Here is an 11,311-nt window from a genome sequence, read left to right as displayed (position 1 = left end):
GGCACAACACCGGGCATATCAAACTGTTTATTGCCCTGCCTCTCTGTGATTATTCCTTACGTGATGTACCAAAACATTGTTTAGCCAATTCAGCTCATCCAATGAATTGGGTTAATTATTAGTACTATTACCAAAAAGGTTGTTCTCACTAACAAACTACATTTCAGTAAATTGATGATCTATTGTAAACTAGAACGCGTACTGATTGCAAAAATGCACTGGGAGTTTCAGTTAATCCTATTCGACTCTAGAGGGCAGTGTTGGACCAGGTTTGACTTCCCGACCTTCGTGAGGCCCTTATGTAACTGGTGTCTCTTGGTGCAAAATGGGAAATCTACATGAGTGTAATTTCTAATGGCACCCCCTACTTCTTTCCCTCAAAGTGGCATATCGGTAACATATGTATAGTGTAATTCATGTGGGTGGGTGGGTGTGAGAGATGGAGAGAAATGGTAGAAAGTGACACTGCTGGGATCCTATCACCACATGCATCTTGAGTGAGGGTGTACCTACTTCCCTTCTTTCCTAATATGGCCATTTCTACCCTCTCTCTCCCTACTTTGTTTGTCCTTCTGGTGATCTGGCTAAAAAGTGTGCATTCTCACAATTTGTCTCTGAATCCAGTTTGACACCTCATGAGACGTTCTGATCTTCTTAGTTCTCATTCTGTCTGTCTGCTTGTTGAGAGCCTTTCCAAAAGTGTAGAAAGGACAGGACCAATCAGCACTGGGGGAGGGACTTTCAGTTAATGATGGACAGGGAGGGCCGCAGCCGAAGAACGAGTAGAAATCAACAGACCAATCAAAATTGTTTCATCTGAAAGAGAGACTAAATAATGATGTTTAACGGTAAACAGAAATATGTTCCTGTGACGACATTAGGCCATGTGTGGATTAACTCGCTGCCCAGGCCAGACTGATTCATTGTGAAATGCTAACCTGGAGGATCTCATCATGGTAATGGTTTAGACCTGTTTAGTTTAAAGATGGCCGGCTGCATGGAACAGCTATTCAGCTGACGTCTGAACGTACACTCAAACGCACGGCCAACGCACAGCATTCAGACCATCACCTCATGGACTCCAATACCCTGACCCATTTGCATGCCTGGCACGCACACATACACACACCTAGATTCATGCATGTGGGAATCATATCGAATAACTTATTTTTAGGACACTTCTAACAGCAAAGTCCATTTAAATTTAGGGAAGATAGAGGCCTAACGATGGGAAGATAGAGGCAGCGATTTACCAAGCTTACAAGAGATGAGACAATGGGTGTACATGATTCTTATATGGAAACGTTCCCATCGTGGCCAGCAACAAGGTGAGGGGGAGTGAGCATACTGAGTTTATTGGCAAGGGCTGAAGTCAGCCATGGCAGGAGAGACGATGTTAACCTGCAATACACTATGGGGAGGAATGGACACGCCTGCAAGGCTGCTAGACGGTTAGAGGAATTACAATACAGAGAGGTCAGTGGATTGGCCCCAGCGCCAGACTCCGTGGCCCCAGTGGCAATGCAAATGCATACTACCTTGACACTTTTAAATTAGAAATAGCAAGAGAGGCTAGGTGCATGTAGAATATGTTTACTAATGCCTTTGATCAGTAATGACACTAACAAGGTTCCTATCATTTGTATATATTTGATGTAAACATTAGGCTTAATAATTCCACGACACAGTGCTACTGCCCGTCTCCATGTTGATGGGAGCAGAGGAAGACAGGAAGACACAGGCCAACTGCTTTTGTGGTAGAAATTACTGATTATATTCTATGGTAAACTGTGATTACTATGAGGTCTTTTATACCTAATAGTGGAAAACACACGGTGCCTAGGTGTCTGGGCTTAGAACAGATGGAGCCCCCCCTAAAAGGAGCAGGGCTATCTTTGCTGACCATTTGTTGTCTATTTTCTGACCATTCAGGTTAAAATGGATTTATGACTGAATGGAGGCAGACACCTCAAGGAGAAGCTGCTCTGTTTGTGTGTATAAAAAGACGCCGCAGTTTGTGAACGACAGTGACTTTGCAAACCCACTCAGGCTGTTGTCGTTGTTGTTTTGCTGCACGATAAAGTCTTTTGTCAATTCTTGCTCCGGACCCCTCGTTTTCATTTTACTCTCTCTCTTGAATTAGTCTAAGTGTTATATATCTCAGTTAATCCACGACATAATTTGGCGTCACGACCAGGAGGAAATAGGGACTCGTCAGCTGCCGGGCCAGAGGACGGGACGCGAACGGATCATACGACCAGAGCTCAAGGGTAAGTTGTCTTGCCATATATAGGATAGAGTCGTTTGATCTGTTCTTGCCCCGTCTGAACGCCGAGCAGCAGGTAAAGTGTCTCTTCGATCAAACGAACCAAAATGATAGATAAATGAGCGAGTGAGAGATACGGGGGCTCCGGGAGAGATTGACGTGCGCGCGCACATAGGCCATTCGCACTCTGTGGTTCTAAATGACCAAGACGCTGTGTGGCTCCCTATTTTTGATACGAGTTGTTGTTATTGGGAGTTTTGAGGTTTTGGTTAAATAGACCTATTATAAAGTCCTGTGGCTGTCTTCTGAAGGAAGGAAGGACAGTGCAGTGTTTTGTTTAAATAGGCCTTCTGTAAAGTCCTGTGGCTGTCTTCTGGAAGAAGGAAGGACAGTGCAGGTCCGCAGGTCGGTTGAAGTAGGCCTACCTGTTGGATGACTGAGAGTATCCCAGAAAGCTGGGTTGGAATTCATTGCCGTCGATGAATTCATTCTTATTTTCGAAAAGTTTCCTTGAAGTACCAACTAGTGAATTGTCTCTTGGTTTGGGCCAATCGAACAGTTTTCTGATCTCGGATCGATTGAGTGAGTTTCTTTTATTTTGGGCCAATTGAACAGTCTTCTGATCTTGGATCGATTTAGTGAACTCTCTCTCTTTTATTTTGGGCCGATTGAACAGTTTCCTGATCTTGGATCAACTGAGTGAATTTTCTCTTATTTTGGGCCGATTGAACAGCTTTCTGATCTCGGATCGATTGAGTGAATTTTAATTCTGATGTTGGCATTATGAGGGAAAAGGGATTTTATTTTAAGTTCAGGTTGAGTAGCTCAGATTTGGAGTACTCGACTGTTCATGTTTTAATCAAAAGGCCAGTTTCTACGCTCGGTCAACCTTGTATTTGTAATTGATTACAAACAATTCAGACATTTTTCAATATAATATAAAAAATTGTATGAATCGGTTTATTGTCTGTATTTAAGTCGTGTTAGGATTAAGTTACCTCGGAGGTTTTTACGACCCGGTTCATTTTTATTTTTGTTGTTGATTCTGTCATAAATAAATTAGGCGGACAGAGAATAGTTAATTTGTTTAAAGTAGTTGATAATCATAAATAAATTAGACGGATAGAGAATAGTTAATTTGTTGAAGTACTGAATAAATGTGTAACCGCGCTGACTCTAACTGCACGTGCACGAGCAAACACACAGGGGACGAGCAGGAGCCTGCAGGCCAGTGTTGGGGCCACATTCCAATCTTCGGGAGGGAGACGAGCGCTTGGGAGGAGTTCACATTTGTAGCTTAGAGATAATAAAGTATTTAAACTAACTAGTAGAATAAACTCAAATAAATTGTATTAATAAATAGTGTATTTCAGAAAAAATAAATAAAGTAATAAAGTTATAATTAAAAATGGCACCAACAGCGGTAGAAGTTTTGAGTAGAGACAATCCACTCCTCAGAAATGAGATCAAACGAATTTCTGAGAAGTGGGAGAAGCGGACAGTTAAATCAGGCACAATATGGCCCGCGGGAGGGACTTTTGACCCAACAATGTGTAGGGACATGGAGGTAGTAATAAGGAACTACAAACCTAACAGAAGTGGTAAAAAACCCTTGGAGAAGAGAGACAGGGAAAAGTTAGTGCTAGCTTTGTTCGAAGAGGAGGGAGAGAGGTGGCGCACATTACAACGAGTGGCCAGAAGAATAATCACAAAGAAAGAAGAGGCTCAACCTTTGCCTCTGAAGCTTGAGCCACCGCCGTACAAACCAAATAAGATGTATCCACTGTTAATTGGCAACGTAGAAATTAAAGGGGAAGTCACACTAGATGAAGGAGATAATAAGGGTAACACACAGGGGAATAGGGGCGCACCCATACACATGGACTGCTATGAGGGGATTAGGAAAGCAAGAGAAGAGTGTAGCAATGCTGACACTAGTTATAGTAAGAGTGAGGATGAGGACGAAGATGAGACAAGTGGTGATGAGCACAGTAATAAAGATGTGAAAGATGGTAATGAGCGAATTTGCGAAGGGCCTTCTCCTAGAAAGAAAAGGAGAGGAAAAAACACAAAGACGAGGACGAAGTCTCAGAAAAGGCAAACAAAAAAGAGTACTAAACTCAAGGGGGAGGGGTATAGTGAGAGCCCAGCGACAGAGGAGCCTGGCTGCAGTATATCAGTACTAAGCCCCACACCACTCGAGTTAAATGAGAAACTAAGGAAATCGCAAAGGGCAAAAAAGGCACCCGACACCCTACCCGGGAACTATCCTATTCTAGTCAAAGGACAACATGTCCACTATCAACCGTGGGGTTCACAGGACTTGGAGGGAGTTATTTCTAAACTCCCTAACATTCATAACGGGGCGTCTAAATGGATTCGAACATTTGAGGAACTCACAGTGGGAAAGCTAATGGCAGTGGGGGACCTGAAAGCTCTGTTGGCAAGAGTATTGGGGTTATCTAAAATGGAGTCTGTACTGAGGAATGGAGGGTTGGACATAATGGACGGAATGCATGATGGGACTACACTTGATTACTACAGAGTGGCGATGTGGAACGCACTAAGAACGGAGTTCCCTACCCATATCGATCATAAAAACATGAGAGGCCTCCCCATCAATGACACAGAGAATCCTGCATCCTACCTCCAGGCCCAAGTGGACAGATGGCGCTTGGAGACGAATGAGGATCCTGAGATCCATCCTGTGTTTTCGGTCATGTTCAGAAACTCTGTGATAGAGATTCTACCTAGCCCAATCAAAGTTAAGCTAGAGGATGTGGTTGGACTGGTTACAAATAAAACTCATAGAGACTTCTGCGATCATGTGGTTCATGCAGTGGAGAAATATCGGCAAAATAAACACAAAATACAGGAACAAAGCAAAGAGGTGCAGAGGAAGCTATCTCAGCTTCAGTTGGAAGAACTCACAAAAAGAGAAAAGGAGAAGAAAAAGCAGGCTGTTGTTTCAGAGTCTGTTGATACAATATTGCAAGCCGTCCAGCGGGGCGCACCACAAACCCAACCTCCTCAACAGGCATTCCCCCCCCCAGTACAACAGCTTCAGAGCCAATGGTCACCCACTCCACCATTCATATACACCATTCAGATACACCTACATAATACTGGGAACCCAACAAATGGGAATAGGCAGAATCAGAATAAGGGGCCCAAAGGTCAGTATATAAACAATTTACAACAAGGACACCAAGGACAGTTTAGAAACAATCAACAACAAGGATCCCAAGGACAACGCAGAGGTCCTTTAATATGTTATGGGTGCAACATGGAAGGACATATTAGGAGGAATTGTTTGGCTAACCCCTATCCACCACAGCAAGGGCAGGGTAACAGCTATCAGGGAAGACAGGAACAAGGAGGTAGCTACCAGGCAGGTCCCTTTTTAGGGCAGGGATACTAGGGGTGCCCAGAGAATTCACAGGGGGAGGGTCAGCTTGTAGCAATCACAAAACAAGCTGATGAGGAACCAGTACTGCAGGTTCTGATAAATTATAGAGGCACGCCAATGATGGCCCACACTGGAGCCACTTACACTTGCGTAGGTCCAAATTATGCCTCTCACCTCACCCTGGCAGGTAAATTCACCAAAACTTTAGGATTCTCGGAACACACGCAGTTAATGCCTATGACAGCTCCAAGGATGAGAATCGGTGAATTCCTATTTTAAGTTGTATATGTGAGTGAGTGAGTGGGTGAGTGAGTGAGTGAGTGAGTGAGTGAGTGAGTGAGTGAGTGAGTGAGTGAGTGAGTGAGTGAGTGAGTGAGTGAGTGAGTGAGTGAGTGAGTGAGTGAGTGAGTGAGTGAGTGAGTGAGTGAGTGAGTGAGTGAGTGAGTGAGTGAGTGAGTGAGTGAGTAAGAGTTAGCATTGAGTTGAGTTAGAGGGGACAGATGAAGTGATTTGTGAAGAGTGAGACAGAGAAGAGGAAGAGTGTGTAGATTGGCAACGAGAAGTGACGATGAGATTGGAGAAGGCTTTCCGGTTAGAATTTTCTTTGGGGAGATTCATATCTTTCGATGGCCTTTTTAAGATTAATAAATCTAGTTTTGGAGAGTGTCCAAAAAACGAATAAACCAGAAAGGAAAGGAAAGGATTACTGAAAGTGAAAATGGTTATGGAGATTTGTGAAAGCAAAGGAAGTAGATAAAGAGAAGTAAAGAAAGTTAGAGAGAAGGAACGTAAGTAATGAAAAAACCCGCAGGTGGGGGCTGGACAGAGAGACAACAGAGAGAAAGAGATTGAATTTGCATTGTGCCTAATACATGATTTATGCGTTTGGATGTACTCTGTAATTGGTTCCTGTATGTAACCCATGTCCACTGTTTTAGAAAAAACCTAGAACCACCGCTGGGATTGGTGATTCTGTGGCTCTTGGAGACTCTCCATCGCGTCGGAATATCATGTGGTATATATCATTACATCTTGGTACACAGAGCACTGGTGAGACAACGGGTTGGATCAGAGAGAGAAGGTGTTTGGAGAAGGGAGAGGAATGTATAGAAAGCAAAAAGGGCGGATGCGGACCGACCCGGAGGTAATAAATCAGCGGAGAGGTGGCTGGGGTCGTTTAGCTCAGGAGGTAGAGCAGTTGTCTAGTAACCGAAGGGTTGCTGGTTCGATCCCCATCTCTCCTAGCTGAGTGTTGATGTGTCCCTGAGCAAGTTAAATGGTGATTACAGGATTTAGGAATAATTATTTAGACTCCAAAACATGAGCAATTAGCGTTAAAAAATAGTCTGCACACCACACTCCACAGGAGTCAATGGGTTCAATGGCGCCAGGGTAAAGTGACTCATCAAAAGAGGAGCAGACCCAACCCATGGACTCTGTGTGGATAGGTGGATGTTATTTTGGTGCTTGGACCTGACGAGGTCTAGGTGCCAAGATAACAACACAAATAAAATATTTCCTTTAGAAATTATGTTAAGTAATAGACAAATTTATTAAAAGTGATCTTATAATTTAGAAAAAACAATCTGCAATACTTAAGAATTAGACAGAATAAGTATGATAAAACGTTATCAAAATTTCTAATTTAGGTTATCCACAATGACATGTCATTCAAAATAAATAAGTAAAATAAAATAAGAAAGGATGCGTATGTGAGCCTGTTCTCGTGTGTGTGTCAGGGCTGCCGAGGTAGGGGAGAATCCTCTCCTACTCCGAGTGACTGAGTACACAAGGGGATACACTAGCACACTTCAGATAAAACAAAATGGTTAATTAGTAAATAGAAACAATGTATCAATTCAGAGATCAACATAGAGGGTTTGGGTTTGGTATAGTAGTGAATCAAAATATGGAAAACACTAAATGCAAGCAATAGGTAGAATAAAAGGTTTAATTAGGTTGTCCAATTTAAATAGATAGTGAAGGGCAATCGGGTAGGATTATGAAGACAATTGTGATTTTGAGTAACGGTTAAGAGAGAAGTGAGTCGCCCAATATTGAAAATGCAAGTTTTAATATTGTGATTTTTGTTTTCTTTCACATCTCCCTAGTAAAGGACAGTAGGTGGGTTGACGCCACATCTGCTGGGAAGGAGTCATACGTGCTATGTTGTCAAATTGAATTCGGAAGTAGTGGGTTTACCTTCAAATGCCACTAATACTGCTGCAACACTTTAATAATTTTAACTCTGATAAATTATCTTTTGTTTTATAGTCGCCCTGATTTGTATTCATTACGCACACATATGGTTGCATAAGGCAGATGCGGCTGATGACTCTGTCTCCATCCCTCCACTTTGCGATCTATACCACCATATAGGTGGGGATTGATCGTATCCCAGGTACGGCATCCTGCAATAAGCCAGTATGGAAGGCTGGTTAGCCAACGACGGGTAAGATCCCACCTTGAAGCCCGGGACAACCTAAATCAGGCACAGTCACGTTTACTTGGCAGAGTCACTGTGAGCACTGGCTCACTTGATCATGGAGTGACGGACTGCAACCATCATAGGAAAAGCCGGCTGATGAAAGGTGGAGGGGGAACAGGAGTCAGATATGTCAGCTTTGGCAGCAGAAGTGGTCTTGGAACGGGGCATGTCGCGTTTTATTTTATTTTATTTTACCTTTGTGGTATAGAAGGCCACTAATGCATGTATGTTTTTTCGGTTTAGTGCATGACTTTGGAACAGCGTGGTTTCAGGCGGCTGATGGTAAACCCACCCATATTGGGCTTTGGATTTGAACATACAGGTTTCGATTTCCCTTCCCAAAAGATTGGTTTCAGTTTGCTGATGCTTAAGGTTACACGTTTCGACGTTGGTTGCACCAACGGCGTTATTAGATTTGCTTATCATTTACTGCGCATGGTTTTGACCATTGCGCAAGGGGGGAGGTATTGAGGAGAATTAGTAAAAATTTTGAAAACAAGGTTTTTCTTCACCATACTTGCAAACAATGATTGACATCCAGCTAAATAAGTGTGAAATATTTGAAAAAACAGTGTTCAACAGATGGGTAGAAGCAGTCCCATCAGAAGACCAAAGTGCGGTTACGGTAATTAAGGTTCTGACTAGAGAAGTCATGCCAAGGTTTGGAATTCCGTCACAAATTAGCTCAGGCAATAGGGCAGCGTTTATTCAGAAAACACTCAAACAAGTGATTTAACATCTGCATGTCAAACAAAGATTAGGCTGTGTCTACATTCCTCAAACCACAAGGTATGGTGGAGAGAGGAATCGGACGCTTAAGACAAAGATTAACTAAATTAAATTAGAGTACTAACTTAAAGGACTAATGCACTACGACTGACACAAATGAGTTATCGCATGAAAACTAACAGAACGATGCATCTAACCCCGCATGAAATGCTTACGGGTCGACCCATGCCTTCGCCTGTCATTCGAGGGCCTCACAAAGGACCTCCATTGGAACAATTGGAAACTGAATTAAGACGCTATATGGGACAACTAACTGGCATACACAGGCTTATTTTTAACAGGAGAAAGACAGAGTTCCAGAGTTGGAGAAGGAGCCACCAAGGGGGGTGGAGCCAGGTGACCACGTGTATCTCAGAGTCTTCAGGAGAAAGTGGAACAAACGAACCCAGGAGAGAAGGACCATACAAAGTCACCAACGCAACACCAACAGCCATCCAAGTGGAAGGAAGTGCCACGTGGTATCATCTCAACCACTGCACGTGAGGAGTGAGGAGGAGGAGCCAGACGCAGACACACGTGGGGCTGACCAGCCGCCCCAGGACCAGATCCAGTCGAGCCAAGAGATTCAGCAACATGATGTTGCTGAAAATGGGGAGCCTGTTTCTGATCCTTTACTTGTTGTGCCAGATTCCGCTGGCACAAGCACAGACCCCGAGGAAGGATGAAACCATGGGGGCAACACAAACCTGGAAGGGCCAGGAATTAGGGGGTGATAGGCCAACTGAAGAAAGCCCGAGAGGAACACAGGATAATCCGGCCCAAAATCATTCAGGACTGGTTGACAACAAAGGGAAAATAGTCTTGTATGCTCAGATACCACCGCAAGACCAAATCAATGACTTTGTCTATACTGTTATGTCGGATGACGAACACCTATGTGCATTAACCCTCCGCCAGAATTATGAACATGCACATAGGAAAGATCGGTGTAAATTACATATCCAATTTGATTCAATGAAATGGTGTCTAAAAGTAACGTCAGGAAGAACATGGGACTACAACGGAAATTATCAATTGAACGTGAGAGAATTTATATTTTTTAAAGCAGTGTCAGACAGAACGTTTAATTTTACATTAGAAGCAGAAGATCCTTGTGTAATCAAAAATAAACTATGGCGACAAGGATCTTTACATCAACATCCATGTCTCTTGAAGAGACTCTTGTAGAACGAACAACTGTTAAGCATTGGTCGCCGCTCTACAGCGTTTGAATTTTGCTTAAAAGAACGGACACAGCAGGAGTATGATATAGAGGTCAATTTAAATAGAACACGAACAGAAGGTATTCCATATCAGAAAAAGTATGTTATATGTTCAATGAAATGTTTTTCTGCTGTTAGGATCGAGTCAACATAACAAATATCTTGAAGATAAATATGACGGAATGCCATGGAATGTAATCATGAAAAGATGCCGAGAATTTGATATAACTCTATCACAAGAAATAGGCGAAGTAACACGACCAACACAAACCAATTTTCAAATTGAAGAAGGATTAGAATGCTTTCAAAATGACGAAGGAAACGAAAATGCCAGCGATGTAGGTAGTATACCAGAAGAACAATGTAACATAATTTGGAATGTCACGCTATTCGATAAAGACGGGAAACAAATGTTATATCAGCCACCTGCGATTAAAAATGTTCAGCTTTTACCAGACTCTCAGCAGAAGTCTAGAGAGAATTACATGTCAATACTGTGGAGTGATGGAGCATTCGTGAGCCAGGACAGAGTGATGGCAGATCAGTTTTGGCTTTGCGGTAATAACATTCTTCGTCCCATACTTGCTAAAATGTGGAGAGGACGATGCGCGAAAGTCCAAGTGGTTACGGAAATTGCAATACTACCATCAATAAAAGATGTAGTCGATAACTTAGAAACAGATAACCTAACTAGGCGGAAGAGAGCATACGAGGCAGACGAGAACATACAAATTGATAAAATAGGACAACCCAGGGGAATACCCGATAAATTTAAGGCACGAAGTGAAGTAGCAGCAGGATTTGAGGCACTACTGCCAGCAATCGGAATTGCTAAAAATACGGAATGGATCAATTATATCTTTTACAACCAACAGAGGTTCATTAACTACACAGATGATGCATTATCTGCATTGGGCGAACAGCTGACAGCCACAAGCGCTGTGGCTTGGCAGAACAGACAGGCGTTAGATTGGCTTCTAGCAGAAAGGGGGGGAGTTTGTGATCTTATTGGTGAAATGTGTTGTACCTTCATTCCAAATAATACTGCCCCAGATGGATCATTTACACTTGCAATGAACAATTTAAAACGTTTAAGAAAAGAGTTAAAGGAAAACGCAGGCCATGATCAGGGAATGTTTGGATGGCTTGAAACAAAG

This window comes from Gadus macrocephalus, chromosome 20 (assembly GCF_031168955.1).
Source record: "Gadus macrocephalus chromosome 20, ASM3116895v1".
Taxonomy (NCBI): domain Eukaryota; kingdom Metazoa; phylum Chordata; class Actinopteri; order Gadiformes; family Gadidae; genus Gadus; species Gadus macrocephalus.
The sequence above is the reverse complement of the archived record's forward strand: the minus strand, read 5'-3'. Positions refer to the sequence as shown.